The sequence below is a fragment of the Lactuca virosa genome, chromosome 4 (genome assembly GCF_052849685.1).
Source record: "Lactuca virosa cultivar CGN04683 chromosome 4, Lactuca_virosa_CGN04683_v6, whole genome shotgun sequence".
In the NCBI taxonomy this organism is placed as follows: Eukaryota; Viridiplantae; Streptophyta; class Magnoliopsida; order Asterales; family Asteraceae; genus Lactuca; species Lactuca virosa.
In genome coordinates, this window is record NC_136429.1 from 315,246,164 (window position 1) to 315,268,616 (window position 22,453).

General features: G+C 36.8%; 1 non-coding gene and 1 pseudogene across 2 annotated transcripts; one reads left to right on the forward strand and one right to left on the reverse strand.

Annotated features, from left to right (window-relative positions):
- The first annotated feature begins 3,546 nt into the window (after nucleotides 1-3,546).
- LOC145110451 (small nucleolar RNA R71) lies at nucleotides 3,547-3,653 on the forward strand. The gene has a single exon (XR_013709828.1). It is a non-coding gene; the product is annotated as a small nucleolar RNA R71 (small nucleolar RNA).
- A 6,471-nt stretch (nucleotides 3,654-10,124) lies between these two features.
- Nucleotides 10,125-13,124, reverse strand: LOC145106071 (threonine--tRNA ligase, mitochondrial 1-like; annotated as a pseudogene). Its single transcript, XR_013707461.1, has 13 exons — nucleotides 12,949-13,124; nucleotides 12,581-12,878; nucleotides 12,327-12,515; nucleotides 12,107-12,237; nucleotides 11,952-12,041; nucleotides 11,780-11,868; nucleotides 11,574-11,700; nucleotides 11,417-11,503; nucleotides 11,258-11,342; nucleotides 10,987-11,165; nucleotides 10,836-10,907; nucleotides 10,394-10,465; nucleotides 10,125-10,320 (listed from the first exon to the last, which is right to left on the reverse strand). The product of XR_013707461.1 is annotated as a threonine--tRNA ligase, mitochondrial 1-like (transcript).
- Between the last annotated feature and the right edge of the window lie 9,329 nt (nucleotides 13,125-22,453).

Sequence of the window (22,453 nt, forward strand, 5' to 3'; positions counted from 1 at the left end):
CACACATCTTCTTATCATACCATCAGCACAGCTCCGAAAAAGGTATGGCTCATCTCAAAAGTATTACTTAATTTCTGAAAAGAATTTCTTCTTTTGTTGGCGGGTCAAGTCTTTTGGAATATACTCACTTGCTAAATAATTAGCTATATCTGCATACCATGGAACCTCTCCTACTATAACCAATAGATATTCTTCAGGAAATTCATCTCCAATCTTGTTTTCTTCTAACTCTTCCAAGTGTGGGTTTTCCAATCTTGATAAATGATCGGCTGCCACGTTTTCCATCCCTTTTTTATCTCTTATTTCAATGTCAAATTCTTGTAGCAGCAACACCCAACGTATCAACCTTGGTTTAGCATCTTGTTTAGCAAAAAGATACCTAAGGACAGAATGGTCGGTAAAAACTATTGTCTTTTACAGAACCAAATATGGACGGAATTTATCGAATGCATAAACCACCGCTAGTAGCTCCTTCTCGGTAGTAGTGTGGTTCTCTTATGTTGGGTTCAAGGTCTTGCTTGCATAGTTGATCGGCTGAAAATGCTTGTCAACTCTTTGTCCCAAAACAGCTTCCACCGCATAGTCACTTGCATCACACATAAGCTCAAAAGGAAGACTCCAATTTGGGGCTATCATAATAGGTGTAGTGGTTAACTTTTCCTTCAACAAGTGAAATGCATCCTGACATTCTTTGCTATAGTGTCAACTTTTGCTCTATCTACCTCAATCCCCATCCTTGAGACCTTGTGTCCTAGCACAATTCCTTCCTTCACCATGAAATGACACTTCTCCCAATTAAGAACAAGGTTAGTCTTCTCACATCTTGCTAGCATTAGATCCAAGTTGGACAAACAATCTTCAAAAGATGACCCAAAAACCGAGAATTCATCCATAAAAACCTCCATAAATTTCTCGATCATGTCGTGAAAGATAGCCATCATACACCTTTGGAAAGTAGCTGGTGCATTGCATAACCCAAATGGCATGCGTCTATATGCGAATGTTCCACTTGGACATGTAAAAGTGGTCTTCTCTTGATCTTATGGGTCAATTGGGATTTGAAAGTACCCCGAGAAGCCATCAAGGAAACAATAATAAAGATGACTGGATAACCTCTCAAGCATTTGATTGATGAATGGTAGCGGGAAATGATCCTTGCATGTAGCATCATTAAGTTTTCGATAGTCAATACAAACGCGCCACCCGGTCACTGTTCTTGTTGGGATCAACTCGTTAGCTTCATTGGTCACTACTGTCATTCCTCCTTTCTTTGGCACAACATGTACTGGACTCACCCATGTGCTATCATATATTGAATAAATGATCCCAACATCTAATAGTTTAACCACCTCTTTTTTAACTACTTCTTGCATATTTGGGTTGAGTCTTCTTTGGCGTTGCACTATGGGTTTAGCTCCTTCATCTAGATTGATCTTATGAGAACAATAGGCTGGACAAATTCCCTTGATGTCAGTGATCTTCCATGCTATGACACTTTGTCTTTTCTTTAGAACCTTGACTAGGCTTTCTTTCTCGTGTTTTGCTAGATCGGAGGCAATGATTACTGGCTTTTGTTGTTCTTCTTCCAAGAATACATACTCCAGGTGTTCGGGGAGGGCCTTGAGCTCAATTTTTGGCTGTTCGTCAGTTACCACGACGTGGGCATTTTTCCACGTCGTGGTGTCGCAACTTTTAATCCCAGATCACGGAAAAAAACTTTGCCACGCTGTGGTATCCTCACCACGTCGTGTTGCCTCTTCTGTCTCTTTCATTACTTCCTTATACTCACCCTCTTCCAATAGCTTTTCCAATTCTTATAGGTCGAGTTCGGGATCAAAATTTCCTTCCTCAAGCACCATAAATCCCTCAGTTTCTTTTTCTTTCCATCCCGCTAGCTCTTTTTCAAGTACTTCATCCAACACATCAACTGAAAACGTTGTATCATCACTCATCCTTGAATGTTTGATTGCCCGATTAACTCCAAAAGTAACCGCTTCTTCTCCAACTCGTAGAGTAAGCTTGGACTCTCTTATATCAACTAAAGCTCGGGCAGCACTCAAAAATGGCCTTCCAAGTATGATTGGGACTTGCTCGTCTTCCTCCATATCCAACACAATAAAATCCGCAGGAAAAACGAACTTATCTACTTTCACTAGCAAATCTTCACAAATAACCCTTGGAAACGTCATAGTTTTATTGGCTAAATGGATAACCATGCGGACCGGTCTTGGTTCGGGAAGGTCGAGCTTCTTGAAGAACGAATAGGGCATTAAGTTGACACTTGCTCCCGAGTCAGCTAGAGCATGACTTGTTGCTAGATTTCCGAATTGGCATGGAAAGGTTATGCTTCCTGGATCTCCCATCTTCTTTGGTAGCCTATTTAGCATTGCAGCAGAACAAGTTTCATTCAATACTACCTTTGATAAACCCTCCATCTTCTTGCTGTTTGTTAACAAGTCCTTGAGAAACTTGGCATACTTTGGCATTTCAACTAAAGCTTCTAGGAAAGGAATGTTGATTTCGAGAGATTTTATGTGTTCTAGAAACCTCCGGTAATCTTCAGCTTGCTTCTCTTGAATAGCCCTACTGGGAAAAGGCAGTGGTTGACGATATGGCTTTATAGGTTCAGCAACTTTCTTTTCAGCTTCTTGCCACGCCAGGGTATTATCACCACGTCATGGTGATTGCCCAGACTCGTTTTCATTACTTTCCTCTTGAATTTCCTGCTCCGCTTCTGGTTTGTTTCTGTCAATAGGAGTTAAATGAGTAATTATTTTTCCGCTTCTTGTGGTAATGGATTGAATGTGAGCTCCTCTTGGGTTTTGTTCGGTATTTCCTGGAAGTCCTCCCGACGATCTTTCATTCAATTTACTTGCTAGTTGCCCGAGTTATTTTTCTATTGTAAGGATTGATGCTTGTTGATTCCTTACGAGAGCTTGAGTATTTCTCATCATCTCTTGTTGTTCTTTCATCATCATTTGTTTGCCTTTCATTAACTCTTGTTGCTCTTTAATTATTGCTTCAGTTCCTTCATGCCTTTTTTCGGAAGCGGCTACAAATCGGGTAAGCATAGTCTCCAAATCACATTTCTTTTCCTCCGGGTGTTCTTCTCTTTGGTAGAGGCCTCTTCCTTTTTGTTCATACTTCTCTTCTTGTGCCTTTTTATACTCATCATAAGGCAACCACTTTTTCTTGGGCTTTCTCCAATCTTCATCAAAACGATCACCACTCGAGTAAAAAGCTTGAGCCTTCCGGTTTCCATTATCATCTAGATCACAATCTTTAGTCAAATGAGGCCCATTACAATTTTCACACCCAACTCGAATAGAATGGATTGTTTGATCCATTCCTTGGGTTATGGTATTCTCTAGAGTGCTTAGAGAATTCCTTGGGTTATGGTATTCTCTAAAGTGCTTAGAGAATTCTTCAATGAGCTCTTTTACTGCTGCGGGTGCCTTCTTTGTGAGTGGTCCTTGAGAGTCAAGGAGCTGCCTGGTTGTCACATTCACTCCATCATAGAAGATGGAGACTTCTTGTTGACTATTTAGATCATTATGAGGGCAATTCCTCAATAAACTTTTGTATCTCTCCCATGCCTCATAAAGGGACTCGCCTGGTTGTTGCTCAAAGTTTGCAATGGCCTTCTTCAATTTTGATATTTTTGAGGGAGGGCAAAATTGATCAATGAATTCCTCGTGCATCTTAGCCCATGTGGTTATAGATCCTGGAGGGAGTGACTTTAGCCATTCTTTCGCGGCTCCTTTGAACGTGACAGGTAGCATGCGAAGTAGAACTGTCTCGCGAGGCACATTAGGTGTGTTGAAGTAGTCTGCTATATCGTTGACCTCGTCAAGATGCTTGTACGCGTCTTCATTATCTTTCCCATAAAATGGGATGTCCCGGAGTTGTAAAACTATATGACCTTTCAGTTCAAAGTTTGCAGTTGCTGGAATCGCAGGTTGCACGAGTCCTGGGCCAGTATCGTCATGCATCCGTTTCTTCCATTCTCCCATGGACATTTCATCGATGTTCGCCATGGTATTAGCGATTTCGTCTTCTATGTTGCTTCCTTCTTCAAATTCGCTTTCTTCCTTTTCGGTATCATAGTCGGTCTCCTCCTTCTTTGGTCTTCGTCCGTCAATGAAGAGATGCTGGATTGTCCTTCTTTATTGCCCTTTTTCTTGCTGAAAACAGATTTGAGGTTCTTTAACTGTGAATTTTCGACCTGCGGTTTCGCCTACGGTTTTGCCTTTGCTTTTCCTTAAAGTTGCTTCCGGGTCTTCAAGTGGTGGAATCAAAGGTGTGCCTCCTCCTCTGGTCATAAACGTACTGCAATTAAACCAAGGAAACACGTAAAAGAACAAAAATTAAAAATTAAATTCCTACTGTAGCGATACCACGGCATGGTAGATATTACCACGACGTGGTGAATCTAAAATACGAAAATCCTAAAAATCAAAATTAAAAACTAAATTCTAACATAAAATATTCCTAAAAATAGCAATATAAAGTAACTAAAACTGAACCGTTCCCCGGCAACGACACCAAAAACTTGATGTGAGTTTAATGTGCTTATATTTTATCAATGGTAAGATTGAGTGTCGAACACAAGGAACGGTGTTTGAATTACTTTATTTTACTATTTAACTAACTATTAATCAAATGAGAAAAGGTATATGTTTTCTTAGTTTTGCAAGACTAGATACTTAACTACCAACTAACTCAAAATTCACTTAATTAAACTAACACTAAAACTAAGCAAGTAGACAAGTATGAATGTACCAAGGTGAGATAGAGACTTTCGTTTAGCTTTGGATTCGTTGATATTGTAGTTGATTTATTGAAGTGCAATGGATTTAGTTTCTTTAGTTACCGATTCCTAAGATGACCAAAGTAGTATTCACTAATTTAATCCTTTAGCAAACTAGCTTATTTATTCGGTGATCAGGCGGACAAACTTACCAGCTTACTAGTATTTAATTCGAATTGATAAGACTTATAATTAATTGACCAATTTAGTTTGTTGATTCAATTTCATATATGATTTTTCGTCATATATTAGCTCCTATACTCTTTACCCACTTTTCTACTTAACCCTGGGTTTTATTCAAAACTCTAGTCCTACAATTTTGCAATTCACAAGATTATAAGATTCAAATCTAATTAAGAGAGATAGTCATACTAACTTAATCAAATTCAGCTATAAGTAGAGGAAAGTAGTTATCAAAAGTACTTGAGGTTCTTTAATAAGCTAAATCAATAAATAACTGAATAACTAAATCCAATCTATAAAATCAACTATCAATATTCAACTCATCCTAAGCTAAACGAAAGTCATGAGTGTTTAGCTCATGATTTCAGCAAATAAAATCACAAATACTAAATTCAAGGTGTTAGACATGGCTAAATCAAAGAAAAATCGAAGTGTAAGTTCAATTGCCTTAATGCTCCTTCCAATGGATGTGATTGAATTCCTTGCTTCCAAGCTTGAATTCCAGTGTTTTGCCTCTAAAAGTATCAAATTTTCCAGAGCCAAAAAGTCCCCATTCGGAGGTTTGAGTGATCTATTTATACTTTTCCTGAAATCAGGGCACCACGTCGTGGTGGGTCCACCACGTTGTGGTTATCGTGCTTATCCCCTATTCTCCAAGTCTTCTAAGTTGATCGGGGTTCTTCAAGTTGCCATGTCGTGGTGGTATCACCACAACGTGTTGGGCATATTTTTCTTCATTTTAGAGCTTTGATCCAAACTTTCAACTCCAAGCTTCCTTAATCCAGCTTCCAGCTTCCTTTTCGCTCCAAGCATGTCTTCTGGTACCTACAACACGATTCATAGCAAATTAAGTATCTTTTGTTCTAATAAAGCATAAAAGTGATTAAAATATTAAAATATGTTGTATAAATATGTGTATAAATATGCACATATCAATAGTCATATAGGATAGACTGAGAACTCTTGATCTAGGCTTTTTTGCATTTTCCTTGTTTAGATGTGGCTCGTGAGTAGGATTATCTGTTCGGGTGTCTATCTCACCTCTGAGTACATACGGTTATACATTCCTTAGATTGTTGGTATTTAGTATGTTGTTATGTTATAGTGGCCTGGTAGATCGGTATCCTGGTAGTTGGTATGTTGCTATGTTGTAGTGATCTATTAGATTTGTATCCTGGTATTTAGGATGTTGCTATGTTGTAGTGACCTGTTAGATCTGTATCATAGTATTTAGGATGTTGCTATGCGATAATGATCTGTAGATATGTATGTCTGTAACAACCCATTATTTTCAAGTCAATAAAAGTACACAAAAGTCAATAAAAGTCAAACCCTCTAAATAAAATTCAAGTTTTAACTATTTTGTTAAGTTAAGTTCCTAAGGGTTAGAAATAATGATTTAATATATAGAAATTCCTTTATTAAATGAGTATTTTAAAATTTGGGATAAAAACCCACTCAACCGAGAACTATCGCTTCGGACCCCACCTTCCAACCGAAAACAGTCATTTTCCCACCGAAATTTCGCAGGGGGTCCACTTTTTTTCTTCGGACCAAAAACTGATTTCGGTCAGCACCGAAATCAGTCATGCGAAGGTCCCACCTATGCACCGAAAACTCTTCTTTTGGACTACTTTTTTACCGAAAACCCAAGAGTTAGGCCCATTAGGACCGAAAACCACCCCTATATATATAGTTTCAACCGGGAACACAATTCATTTCTCAACTTTTAGGCCGCAAACACCCCACTTTTTGCTCTTAAAAACTCATCCGTGAACCTTTAAATCTTCATAAAATATTGCCCAGATCTTCTTAGTTTCACCAAGAACACCAAGAACATTCATCAATATCTTCAAATCTTCAAGCCTCCAACTGAAAACACCAAGAACACAGCAAAAACCCCCCCAAACCCACCGAAAACATCAAGAACACTCCAAATAATTTTGTAAGTATTCCTTACATAATTAAAGTGTTGTCTAACACTTTAATTATTATTTAAATAATTATTTTATCTATTATTTAAATTAATATCTTATTAATTTAAATACGATATCGTGTGTAATTATTATTAGGACACGACTACGCACGCGAGGTCTAACCCGAGGATCATCGCTACCACTTCACATCCAAACACAAACTTACATTCGAGGTGAGTTCATACCCCTATGTTTTCACTATTTTTCAATGTTTTTAGGGGTGGGGGGGGGGGAATACAAGTAAAACACAATGACTCTTGTGTTAATATTCAAACGATTTCAAACCATTTGCAATTGTTTCAAACCGATTTATCGCTGCATTTTATCATAATATATTTATATATATTCTTATCCATTTTGTAACATGTCGAGCAAAAAGGGTATCATTCACGAATCGCTTACTACCACTTTATATACACTGTTAAATTGCAAATGTTTCAGTTCATTACAGAGCATACAATTAAACCATAATAGGTATAGTTTGTGAACCACTACACTATTTTGCTAAGCGTAACAAACAGAACAAGAACATACATTTAAACTATAATAGGTATAGTTTAGGAAACACTACACTATTTTAAAAATTCAAGAACACTATACAGAAACAAGTATATAAAATATAATCAGTATAGTTTATGGAACACTACTCTCTTCCACTATTTCAAGGATCCACTACTAAATAATTATTTAAGTGTAATTATTTTACATAACAAAGTACACTACTACAAGGTAATACATACAGTTTCAAGTACAAAAGAACACCATAACACTACACGTAGGCTAGTTAATACAGAGTTGTGAGGCACTACTTCATTGTACCCATCAGGGTACAGGTTCAAGTCCTATAAATTATAACCAGAGTCTCCTGGAGGGAGAACGTGAACTTGTGTATAGATCTATACGGGACTGACAATCCCGCACCTGAGCTACTTGCAACAGCTAGGTCGGCAGGTCTGGGTTACAAATGTCATAACATTTTGACGCCTAAAGAACGTCGTAGAGGCCACTAGTCATTTTAGCATGGTTATATGAAACTCACAATAATATCAACTAAACATTGTTTACGGGATTTACTCCACTTCAAAGGTTTTATTTTAAATAATGAAACTACAGTACACTATTTCACACTACAACTGGTGGATTCCAGGGCATTCATACAAAAGGTTTTCATACAAACACTACTATGATACACTACTTTTCTAGTGCTGAGTACACTAGTACAACATATTATTTAAGGAAATATTCATGATATGGTTTTATTGATTAATAAGAATACAACATATTAGTACAGAGTATAGTAACAAACATACATTTTGGTCTTAATTCCTAAGACTACATTTCATTTACTATAGAAAATATTGGATTTTCTGGAGGAACATACTAACATTTTTCAAAGAACAATGTCAAGCTTTCCATCACAAAAACATGCTTATGAACTCACCAACTTAAATGTTGATACACTTTCAAAATCACTTGTATTCTCAGGGAACCATTAGACAGGTACGCTACAGGTTTTTGAGAATACAGAGCATTCATGGTGTCTCGTCTATAGTTTTTGCTATACATTTTGGTGTTATACAAACAATGTTACAAACTCAATGTAAACACTATATTATCAATGCAATTATTGTTGTTACTTTGATTACTATTATTCAATTGTTGTGATATTGTACATGACGTCTTTCGCCCCCGAACGTTTCTGCCGTTCCGGTTTGGGGGTGTGACAATGTCTATCTGTACTTGCTAGTTGTCATCTAGTGGAGTGCCCTAGGTGATGTATGTAGTCATGTAGGATAGCCTGAGAACTCTTGATCTAGGCTTTCTTGCATTTTCCTTGTTTGGATGTGGCTCTAGAGTAGGATCATCTGTTCGGGTGGCTATCTCACCTCTGGTTACTTATGGTTACGCATTCTATAGAGGTTAGTTGATAGCATGACTGTATGTTGTGAAATGACTAGTAGGCGGTAGTGAGTTGTATGATTAATGTTTGCTTGTATTATATGTCTACTTGATCTTTAATAGTTTATATGACGACATATGGTAGTAGTGGGTTTATGCGGTCCTGCTTTGTGCAGTAGGCCAAGATACCCGGTACGGGTCGGTTGTAAGCCATATGCACGGAGGCTCGGGAAGAACGGTTGGGTTGAGACAGTAGGCAAACAAACCCTGGGTATTCCAGCCTGATGGCTGAGTGGACCTGATGCATGCTTGTATGTTGATCGTACGGGGTATTTTTGGGAAAACTCATTAAGCTTTGTGCTTACCCAGTTGTTTATTGTTTCAAGTATCATCGGTCATAATGGAAAGGCGAAGGCGTGACTGTACACATTCATCAACAACAATGAAGATTTCGCGCTTTAATATTACTCTGATTTTTTATAAATGTATTTGGAATAAACGGTTTTCTCCATAACGGATTTATAATTGGGAAGATTTACTTAAATAAAATTGAAAAATTTTGGCTGTGAAAATGAGACTTTACATGTGCAAGCATCCCAAGCATCTCAACTCCACCTTTGTATTCATCTGTTGGACCATTGTAAGTCTTCAAGGCTTGATCTTTTTGGTCCCTTTCTTATAGATCTAGGTTATTTTGGATTTTTTTGGTCACTTTCTTATAGAGCTAGGTTATTTTGGATATTTTGGTCCATGGTTGAAGTTGAATAACAATACTTTACTCACCCTTTTATTGTTATAAGTGGCATCTGATATTTATATTACTAAGTTCATACTTTTATTATTGGAACGTGGTTGTTAAGATAAAGATGTCTATATAGAACTTAATAGAAGCTCCAAAATTTAAAGTTTAAACATCAACATGTCCAAATATTAATAATATATATGTTTAAACATCTAATATATGTTTAATGTCATTTGCATGTTTGTAACATATATGAATATTTAAAACCTATCATTTTTCATACAATCTCATAAAGAACATACATATCCCCTTTAAACATAACATTTGTCCTACAAGTCATATATTAGCATTTTATTATATATAATGCACATGAAATGTCACAAATTGTATGATTTTTTACAAAAACCAGCATTCAACTTGTATTAATGAAAAGCTATCCTTTATTTATTTCGATAATTTTTCATAATGTTTTATATAACTGCACTAAACAAATATTTTTAACAAAAATCATGTATTTACATCCTAAAAGTCACATATTTTTAACAAAAATCATATATTTACATGAAATGTCACAAATTGTATGATTTTGTGCAAAAACCAGCATTCAACTTGTATTAATGAAAAGCTTCAACCTCTTCCTTAAAATGTTGAAGAAGATCAGGAATGGTCTTCACGGAATGTTGTTGCTTGTCTCTCACTCGAACACTTACCTGCAAATACACGTACAATCCAAATTACATCTTTGCCCTCGTGTTATATCAAAAGATGAAGATGAGTAAGTACCTTTCCGGTGTTAACTTCTTCTTCTCCAACAACCACTATGTAGTTGTACTGTGCCAACTGAGCATCTCGAACCTTCACAAAACAATTATGGCATCGTACTTTACATTATCTTTATTTAGAAAAAAATTATAATATGATAATATTTCGATGATATTGCTATAAATAAATGTCAGATGCTAGCTATAACAAACTATTAAAAACTATTCTTAGATTTTCCAACCTCTCTCTACTTTCATTGGGGATTTGGTCCCCCTCGTAGAGAATTGAAAAAACTATTATAATCAATTTTCAATTTTCTTTTCTTTCATAATAATAATAATAAATTTTTGTGAGAGGAAAAGAAAGTAATGATAACAATAAATTAAAACAAACGAAAGAAAGAAAATTGTAAAAATAACTATGTTAAGGGTATTATAGTCTTTCCAGTTTATAAGGGAGGTACCTTTTTCTCGATTGTTCGATCAGTTTCATCAATATCAACGTGATAACCAGCTGCAAAAATATGGCCCTTTACCTGTAGGCCCGAAAAGAAGAAAAAAAAAAAAAAGTAGATTGCATGCTATTTATGACATCATCATCATTGTATTTGGTACCTGTAGAGCATAGTCTTGTGACTTAAGAGAGACAGGGCAAACAATTGCCTGACGTGGACTTAGCCAAAAAGGCCATTTTCCCTTATAATGTTCCAACAGTATAGCAAACATACGTTCCACTGACCCTAAAATAGCTCTGTGTATCATAACAGGTCTTTCCTTTTTGTTTTCATCTTCCCCTGAATAGTTTAAGTTGAAACGTTCATGTCATGTCATGTAACAAATCAACAAATTATTTATGTTAGTTTTATAAATAATTTACAAGACTGACCCCTATAAGAACGAACTCTGTGATCAAACATCAAGCAATGTCCTGGACAATTCATTGGCTTAAGCCCAAACTCTTGCTTGTCTATCTTCATTCATTGAAATCAATCCATGTAACAATTGAAAATAAATTATTAAGAAAAGTTATCATATCGTGACTTACATCAAATACAAACATGTTCTCTTTGTAATTGGCAGCATGCCCTGAAGTTTCCCATACTTGCATGTTGTACATATTTGGTGTCCCAACCTGAAAAGAAAAAAAAATGTTACATTATTTAATTATTTATATGTGAAATACTACAACATTAATGTAACACATGGTTTGAAAAAATATACAACTTACCTCTGAATATATAACCTCTTTTACGATACTCTTTTTTTAAAAATGTGAATAATTTTTCAGTTATTAGAGTACCATGAGGAAGGAAGAAACAACTTCCTGGGCTGAAAAATATTAACAACATCTACTTACAGTGTACATAAATAAACTAGAGATTAGTTACATTGTTAGATTGAAACTTACCTGAGCCGATGAAAAAAGAAAAGTTCCTGTTTCTTTCCCAGCTCTCTGTGGTCATATTTTTTGGCTTCCTCCAGAAACGCAACGTACTCCTGTATATATATATATATATATATATATCAAAGGAATTATAAAAAGGAAAAAAGAAAAACGAAAAATGAAAAATTAAAATTACCTTAAGACGTTTTTGGTCAGGATAAGATATCCCATAGACTCTTTGTAAGCTTTCACGATCTTTGTTCCCCCTCCAGTAAGCTGCCGAAGCCTAATATGATTTATAAAAAAGTATATTCAATATCATTTTATAAATAAATAAATAAAAAGCGTTACCTTTAAGCAGGCAATTGCTTTGACAAAAGAGGTATTTGGTATATGTGGCCCACGACACACAGATCAACTAGTGGACCACATCTGTAAACTGTGATAGTCTTGTCGGCAGGTAGATCCTGAATAATTTCAACCTGATAAGAAAAAATAATAATGTAATCATTTAACATGATATAAAAAAATCCCACTGAAAATGTTGCATGTCAGATAGAGTGAGGTTTACCTTAAACTCATCATCAGAAAACATCTCAAGAGCCTCGTCTTTTGAAACTTCAATTCGTTGAAAAGGTTGCTTTTCCTGCGCAAAATAAATAAATAAATAAATTAAAATCTGTTACCCAAAAATATCAATTCGTTCAAAGTGTTGGTCATTTAAACCCAAGTCACCATAGAAACCATCATAGTAGAAACCCTGTTACAACAACAATTATATGTTACTACACAATCTGAATCAAATGAAGAAGTAGACAAAAATACCTCTCCTCGTGTAGTACATGGGCCAATACACAATTTGCATCCATATGTCATTTCTAAAGCCTGCCCAAGAATGTGAGCACTCGAATGCCAAAAGGTGTCACGACCCTCATCACTATCGAATGTGAAGATTTTGAGGCGACAATCACCTTCCAAAGGCCTTGACATGTCCCAAAGCACTCCATCCACCTGAGAAATCAAAGCATTTGACGCTAAGCTCTTGGATACCTCCTTGGCTATATCGAATGGAGTTGTTTCCCACTTCTTCCCCTCCTTCACAGTCCCATCAGGCAACGTAACCCTAGAATGTAAAAAAGATGGATACCATTATCACTCGGTCCGACAATATGTTTATTGAATTCCAAACTTACTTGATTGGGTCGCCGGCAATGGACTGGCGTTCCTTGATCTGTTTATATAGCTCTGATCGACTCAAACAGTTCGATACGTTTGGAGATAACTAATTGAAGATAAGCATCGTTCTTCATACTTGCTAGCAAAGACATTGAAGCGGAGTGGTGCTAGGCAGCAGAGAAGTGAGAATCGCCTAAGGAATGGAATCAGAACATAGCATTCTTTGGTTTCTTCAATGCTTTTTAAATAAAATCGGTTTTAGGGGTTTTTTTTTTTTTTTTTTAGCGGCAATGAAGCGAGCATAGTTCTAAGACGGTGTTTGGACAAGAAAAAAAAAGTATCACTATAATAGACTATGTTTAAATGTTTGGATATTAAACATTAAAAATCAGTTTATTATGGTGGGGATAAGCTAAATAAATTGATTTTAAATAAGCATCCCCTTGCTTAAAGTTTATTGTTTATTTTTAGTGATTTAAGAAATTACCGAATTACCCTTTTAAAATAACGATACATAAACCCATAAACCCATTATCGATCAGATCCTTCACAATCTTCTTTGCCGTTCGTTCTTCCCTTCTCGCAGCAACTCCATCGCGAACCCTGGAAGCCACCGACGATCCACAAACGATCGCCATATAGGTTTGCGTGTTCCTCAATTTTTTTCGTCAGTCTTGCATAAATTGTTCCTGTGATGCTTCTTTTTTCTTTGCTTCTACCTGTTTGCTGCTACAAATCGCCCCTGTGATGCTTTTTTTTTCTTCATCCTTGATTCTTTTTGTTATTTGCTTCTATTGATGCTAGTGATTCTTATTTGCATCTACAAATTCCTTTGCGTGTTTTGATACAACATTAGGGTGAAGAACCCGATGATGGTATTGAGCCACACGGTGCAGTATCAAGTGCACATGTGAGTGCAGTACGCGATATGATTGCGGGACAAATTTTCTTCAAGTCAAACACTCGTGCACGCAATGACGTATGATTTGTTTTGAAACTCTTTTGTATTTTCATTTTATGGTTTAATGTAGTAGCATAAAACTATTTTGGATAATATGGAATGAGTTATAACTGTGCGTGATGGATAATATGGATTTGGAATGAAATTTGTGGTCTAATATAGGTTTGCATGATAAATGTTTTTTTAGTTCTTGTGGATAAGAAAATTATGGTCTCATGTTTCTTGATTATTTCGAAAGATGTATCTGGTCAATTAAAAAATAGGTGTAACAATAGTGTGATAATTTTTTTTTAGTTCTTATGGATAAGAAAATTATTATTATTATTTCAAAAACAAAATTGTTTTGTTTTAATAAGAAAAATATGTCAACATATAAGAGGAAGCCATTTTTGGTCATTTTTGGTCATTTTACTCATATAAACTGTTTTGTTTGCCAAACACTTAAAAATGTTTATTAGTTATTGCTTATCCTCACCGCAATAAACTAATCCAAACACTTTTGCAAAAACTGTTTTTTCACACCGCCTAATCAAACACCCTCTAAAAATCTGGTGAGGAGGTGGTGGAAAAACGAACTTCGTATGGTCTAATTGAGGCGGGCGCCTCAGCTGAACGAGGCCCATTGGTAATGATTTTTATCCAGTTTTCATAAGTTATCAAATTAGCCCGCTGTTATGTTTTAATGGGCCGTCGGTTTCGATTATCAAGCATTTTTATATGAATCAGTTTCAGTTTTAATCGGATTGGTTTTTTCTAGTTATATGATTTATAAATCTGTGACTACCGGTTTTTAGTTAACCTATAAAAAATGATTTTTTTTTATCAAATTAATACATACCAAATTAAAATGGTTAAAGAGGTGCACAAACCGAAATTGTCCGGCCCACTTCTTGGGTTCTTCTTGCTTTTAATTTGCAAAGCCCATGACTAAATCCAAAGAAAATAAAAATGTACACACACGAAGATGCAAAAAATGAAAGAAATGTAACATAGTAAGCATAAACAAGGTTGTTTGGAATCTCTCTCTCTCTCTCTCTCTCTCTCTCTCTCTCTCATTGGAAATACACTAGGTAAACATATAACATAAAACATCTTCAAACTAAAACATTTTGAAATGGATAGTCTTAATGAAATCGGACAACTAGAGGACCGCTAATTCTTCAAAGTCTTCATAGTCACCCTCATCTACTTCATTGGAGTTGATATGTCCATTGTTTCATCTTCTATATTAATTAACTCCTAAACGAGTGGTAAAAGAGTCCCTTCGAGTGAAATTGAATTTTGTATTCTCTTAACGTCATCGAAGTAATCATTCAACCAAATGCATACTTGCATCGATTCGACAGTGAGTTTTTCCCTTCTTTCTTATATGCCCATGCCACTAAGAGAAAAAGTTGATTATGAAGCTACCGTGGAAGCTTGGATGGTAAATAAGTCACGGGCCAAGGCACCTAGAATCGAAAATTATGATTCATTTTCTCTACACCAAGCCAAAAGGTCGAGTTTTTCAAATCCCTCGATGGTAAAGTTGGCTAAAAATTGAGGCCATATAAATACTTGATTCGCTAGTAGGGGCCAAAGTTAGTTGGCATTTAGTAGCGTCATCGGTTAATATGTTAAATAGTTGCACATTCGCATCTCGGCTCAAAGAAGATGATGTCCGCATTTGATCAACAATTGGATTACTTGGTTGACCAAACTTGGTTGCGTAATGGCATGTAACGCTTGATCCAGTTATTATTTATTTCTCAACATTTTAGGGTTTGGACTGTATGTCGATGAGTTGGGGAGCTCCAACTCGTCGTGTAGGGATCTATATGGACGTGGGATGTGACATCCCATAATTTAGGTCTGAATCTGTAAACGGTTAGTTCACCACAGACCCTTTTGTATCTTGACCGATTGAATTTTAATGCATATTTTAGTTGAAATATAGTGTCATTTCAAATAAAATAATATATGAAATTATAACTTATCTCAAATTATGGAAAATATTGACCGAAACTTAAAACGCAAATTGTAACTTTGGTTAACGTCGGAAAAACTAAAATATTGTATTAAGCTTCTATAAACAAAGAAAATATTCTAGACTCGTAGTACATGTTTCCTTAATCGCGAATATATAAAAACGCCAAAAACGAAGTTCGTGTGCAAAAGATATGACCGTTTTAATAAACCACACCGGTATAACACTACATTTATCCGATTTCATAAACCGAATTGATCCGTTAAGGCAGTTGCACACCTCAGATAGAAATTTTGAGAGCGTTTATGAACTCAGACTACGGTCTAATATTTTATTTACTACTCAAAATATTTGTAAAAATCAGAAAAATCAGACATATCAAACCAATTAGACGCGAAACTTTAAACACAAATTTCTAGTGTTCTACAACTCGAAAAATTTATCCGTTCGGGTTTTTAGAATCCTTCAATTAAAATCTATCAATTGGTAGTATCAGAAAAATTTCCGGAGGTCGGGAATTGGACATGCGAATCGAAAACCGGTTTTTAAGGCTAAATGAAATGTTATGCACTCAAATAAATTTAAAAAAAAGAATTTTTTTAATGGATGCAGCCTTAAGCTTACGTCTCTCTCTTTCTCTCTCCATATCTCTCCCTCCTTCACTTATTTGGACTCTTATGAAAGTCAACATAGATATAGTTAGGAAATGTCCACGGAGACTTTACTAACTGATCAAAATTTTCATACTCTAATGGTGAAAGAAAAACAAAGAAACCCAGCAATTGTCGATCACTCCTCTCAACCTAATTCAAACTTCATATTTTTCTCTATATATGGGAAGGGTAGTGTACAGAACCATAAGCTCACCAAGGCAAAAAAATACCCAAACAATTCCATCCTATCTCTTGTTTTTCTTTCTGTTTGTAACACTCAAGAACACCTCCGGTGGAAGTGTTGTTGATCATTTTCCGGCAAAGCAAGGAGTCACACCAACATCTTCGTTTCCCATTTCTTATCTGTTGACCGAAGCAAACGAACGACCCACTGCCGCCACCTTTGTGACCATCGGAAAACCACCATCCTAAAATTATCGGGCATACATACAGCCAAGTACCCTCAAAACATCACCACCCACTGCCTCTATCGTTTTATTGGAGCTTCTCCACCGATAACCACTCGAAATCGCCACCCACCACCCATTTCCGGTGAAGAAATCACCCAACAGCTCCCTCCTCTGTAGTTCTGCTGTTTCCATTCACCACCACCCCCTCCCTTACCTCCGCTCTCCGTATCCGTCAAGCATAAGCCAGGACGAAGCAGCAGAAGGTCGCCAGATCAACTCCCTGCCGCTCAACGCCGCCGATCGCCACTATCGTCGGACTTGCTGCTGCCGACGCTAACCACTCACGACCACCGCCTACCCTCTGTAAGCCCTTCCGCCATCACCATTATTCGTGTTTTTGCCCTTACGAGCAACCGAGACCTAGAGACCCAGCAGATGGGTCTCGTTTCCCTCCATTCGTCTGTAAATCACGTCCAGATGAGGAAGACGATCGATGAAAACTTCATTAGATTTTATTTAACTTAAACCCTTAGGTTTGTTAATTTTGCAGAATAAGTCCCCTTCTTGAAAATAGATCACCATTTAGGTCAAACGGCCAAGTAAGATGACATTAACAGTCCCTCTCTTCGAAAAATATTAACAATATGAGTCCGAAATCGTAACTAAGGCTGAGAATGCACACTTTTAGTCCCTGCCATGCAAATATATTACAAGAACAATCCCTTGTTGAGTAATTTTAACAAAATAAATCCCTAGAATTTATTTACTTTAATATAGACCACTCCATACCTAATAACTAATACCAAAACTGCCCATTTGGTTTATTGGGTAAAATAAATAAAACCGATGATTCGTTTTGAGGGCACGGGATGTCACGAAACGACTTTCACGACAAGTTTCACCCTCGAGACTCGTTCACGCTTCAAGGGTGAGTGTTACGACCCCTTTTTTATGTTTTATTATTTTGGGGGGAATACATGTGAAATAAATATAAATATATTTTTCCGGTTATGAAATGTGTTTATAAACATGCTAAATTTATATATCGGCTATGGAATACGCATATAAAACATATATCTAGTTTTAATACTTATTATTATCAAAATAATGTATTATAAACCGATTTCTTTACGATATACATGCGTTTAAAAATATTATTAGTCTTGTGCATAATTTTTTTTCACTTACTTCGAGCATGTACAAACATATTTATTAATTATATATGTACAAATTATAACAATTATATCTTGGAAATCATTCATGCATGTGAAGAAACATTTTATCTATTTAAGCGAGTGACATACATTTTTACGGATTTATTGAACTTACTCGGATTTTATAGTGAAACTTTACCGTATAACCTAGTTAATGGCCTCTATAGTGAGACATTATTCATTACCTAAGTTTAACCACTTAGTATTCCCATTTAAACTATAACCGTTAATCCTCGGAGCGAGATATGCATGTATAGATCTAAACGGGTTGACACCCCCACCTGCGGTTGCTAGCTACAACCTCGACTGATCAATCGAAGCGGGTGATAATTATCTTTAGTATAACTACGACGTCTAATGAAGCGTTGTGCAGGGATTATAACGGGTCACATAGCTCAGTTATAGGACTCACTATAGGCATTAACCAGACTCTTTAACTAGAAACCACGAATTCGGTTTCTCTGTTTATCAATCATTTTTAAGTATGGATTTACTTATGGCTTAACTCTTTATCAAGCATTTTAAGTATGGATTTACTTATGGTTTAACTTTTTATCAAACATATTTTTAAGTATAGATTTACTTATGGTTTAACTCTTTATCCAATATTTTAAGTATGAATTTACTTATGGTTTAACTCTTTATCAAGCATTTTAAGTATGGATTTACTTATGGTTTAACTCCTTATCCAGCATTTTCAGTATGCATTACTTATGGTTTATCTATTTATCAAATATTTTAAGCATCGATTTACTTATGGTTTAACTTTTTAACAAACATTCCAATCACGAAATTACTTATGATTTCTTCCTTTATCAAACATGGTTTTAACCACAAAAGAACTACTTTCTAGACTTATAAAGTATCATTACTACGGTTAGCAGAAAACCTGTAACCCTCACCAACCTTGTGTTGACCCTCAAATCACATGTATTCTCAGGAAATCAGTGAACCGGCCTTTAACAGAAGATTTGTTCATGGATTTTCAGGCAGTCTAGTCTCATTTAGTTTTTTTATGTCTGCCTACTTGTTAAGGCGAATTTATGAACCTATTATTATATGTAGGAACCTTGTATTCGAACTTTAAACTTGAATGTAACTGCTATGTTATTATTGTTGTAACTTGTGATGTATATTCAATTTGCTTGGGATCCATGAACTAAGTCGCACAGCCCGGCGTATTCCGCCGCCTCGGCCGGGGGTGTGACAGATTGGTATCAGAGCTAAATTGGCTATAGAGAACTCATATCCTCGAAAGAGGAAATACAACTATAGCTACAGGCTCCTAATAAAAGTATTATTAATAAATATACTACTTCTCAACTACTCGCGGGAGAGGCAGCTGGTTTGAAAGGCCGCTAGGGTTACTGGACTTCAAAACGGCTTAATTGCCACAATGGTCCTGGCCCTTGGTGTTTCCTGTATGACCCTCATCTGTACTTAGTAGTCTTGGAGTACAAACCAAAAATTTAATAATACTACAAACCTCACCAACAATAATATATAAGAGTTATATATATACTCTGACCCGCGATGAGAACACTTAATAAAAATTCTGACATGCCTTCAACTAAAGCTACCAACTCAACCCTTTAGGTCAAAAGCCTCAACTAAGGTTAGTATCGTGCATAGGCCATACCATAAATAAACCTGGAACGCGCGCCTATGTTTTTTATGATCGGGCTGGTGATAATAGTACCCTAAGGTTAACGTTAGGAATCATGGAAAAAAAATTATATGCAAACATTTATCCTTACTATGTCCCTCAGTGGACGAAGCTTTCCTAACTCTAACCCCGTTCATGTTTGGAAACTAGGTGTAACAATATGTAACCGAAATACAAGCGTTTATGCTATCAAGTTGTTTCAAAGGTCGTAAATATTAACAGTTCTCACTCTATCATTTGAACTCGGTAGGATTTCAACTCTCTCTCTCTCTCTCTCTCTAACAATTGGAAACCTGTAGGATTTCGGAAATCGACCGCTCTCTCTATCAATAGGAAATCTATAGGATTTCAGGAACAAGTATGCTATCATATGATACGACTCATACGTTCTCGTTTATAACAAAATTGTTATTGGTACATTTCCTGTCATCGAAATTCATGTATCTGTGCTATTTGATACTAGCATCGATGGAAGCTTCATTGACTATATGTTTAGAAACATACTAAACCGTAAATCCTGCAACGACCAAGTAGAAGGCATCTTAGGAATACTTACCAATTGCCTTCTCACCCCGAATAACCACGTCTTTCCCGTCAACCTTATACCCATGACCATTAGAAGTTTCGATGAGATTATCAGAATGGATTGGTTATTGCTTTTACGAGCCGAAGTTCTATGCTATGGAAAGTCGACCCACTACCCCCACCCAACGATGGAGCCCTTGTGATGCACGAAGATAAATCAGGGAAGAATCTAAGAGTCATTTCTTGCATGAAGGCAAGAAAGTGCTTACGGAAAAGATGCCTCGCTTTCTTGGCCCACGTGATGGATAAGCAAGGCAAGGGTAAGGAAATCTAAGATATTCCGCAAGTGTGTGATTGCTCGAATGTATTCCCAAAGGATCTACCTGGACTACCCCCAGTCAGGCAGGTTGAATTCTGAATCGACATAATCTCGGGTGCAGCACCAATGGAAAGACCTCCTTATCGCCTGACACCATCGAAAATGCAAGAACTATCCGATCAACTCCAAGAACTAATTGACAAAGGCTCTATCCGGCCAAGCTTCTCACCTTGGGAGCTCCGGTGTTGCTTGTCAAAGAGAAGCATGGATCGTTCAGGATATGCATCGACTATCGAGAGTTAAACCAATACCCACTCCCGAGGATCGATGACCTGTTCGACCAGTTGCAAGGACCCCGTTACCACTCGAATATTGAGCTAAGATCCGATATTCATAAACTCAGAGTTCAAGAAGAAGTCACTCCCAATACGACATTCAGGACCTGGTACGGTCACTATGAGTTCTTGGTTATGCCCTTCGGGTTGACCCATGCACCGACAATATTCATGGGTCTTATGAACCGAGTGTGCAAACCCCGTTTGTACAAGTTCGAGATCGTCTTTATCGATGATATTATAACAGACTCACAGACCAAGGAATAATATTACCAACACTTGTTTTTGATTCTAGAACTACTAAGGAAGGATAAACCTTACACAAGGTTCTCAGAATGCGAATTCTGGATCAATGAGGTGCATTTCCTCGATCATTTGGTCAATAGTAAAGGAATTCATGATGGACCTGCAAGGATTGAAGAAAATACAGATTGGAAAGCACCAATGACACCAACCGAAGTACGCTAATTATTAAGGCTTGTGGGCTATTACCAGAGATTCATCGAGAATTTCAATAAAATAGCCAAGCCTGCAACTGCTCCAACGTACAAAGACAAGAAATCTGATTAGGGAGACAGTCAAGAGTCTGTCTTCCAGAGGTTGAAACAATCATCGTGCAGCGCACTGATCTTGCCCTTCCCCAGAGCAAACGGAAGGCTTGGTAGCACTCTGCGATGCCTCTCGCCAAGGATTAGGATGCATGCTGATGCAAAGGGATAAAATCATTGTATACTCGTCCAAACAACTTAAGCCAAACGAGACACACTACACTACCCATAACTTGCAATTGGGAGCTACAATGTTTTCCTTCAAGATTTGGAGGCACAACCTATACGGAACGAAGAGTGTTGTGTTTACCGACCACAAAGGCCTTCAACACATCTTCGATCAGCAAGAGCTCAACATGAGACAACGAAGGTGGGTATATTTGCTAAATGACTATGAATGAGAAACTCGTTATCATTCTGGTAGGGTTGATTTCGTAGCAGACGCTTTAAGCAAAAAGGAACAAGCAAAACCACTTCAGGTGAAGGCTCTAACCCTAACAATCCGCTCTAATCTCACCACCCAAATTCAAGCCACTCAGCTGGAAGCACTCGGCCCGAGAATATCCTAGAAGAAAACCTGCAAGGAATGGACAAGCAGTTCGAAGCCAAGAAAGGCGGAACACAACATTTGATGAACTGCATTTGGACCCCGAGGTTTGGTGATGTCAGAAATCTACTTTTAAACGAAGCTCCTAAGTCGAGATATTCGATACATCTCGGGATCCGACAAGGTGTATATCGACCTTAAAAAGCTTTAATGGTGGCCCAACATAAAGGCAAAAGTTGCCACATATGTCAGTAAATGCTTGACTTGCTCCAAAGTCAAAGCAGAGAACCAGAAGCTATTAGGACTGCTGCAACAACAATCGATTCCAGAATGGAAATGGGAACAGATAGCCATGGACTTCATAACAAAGTCGCCAAA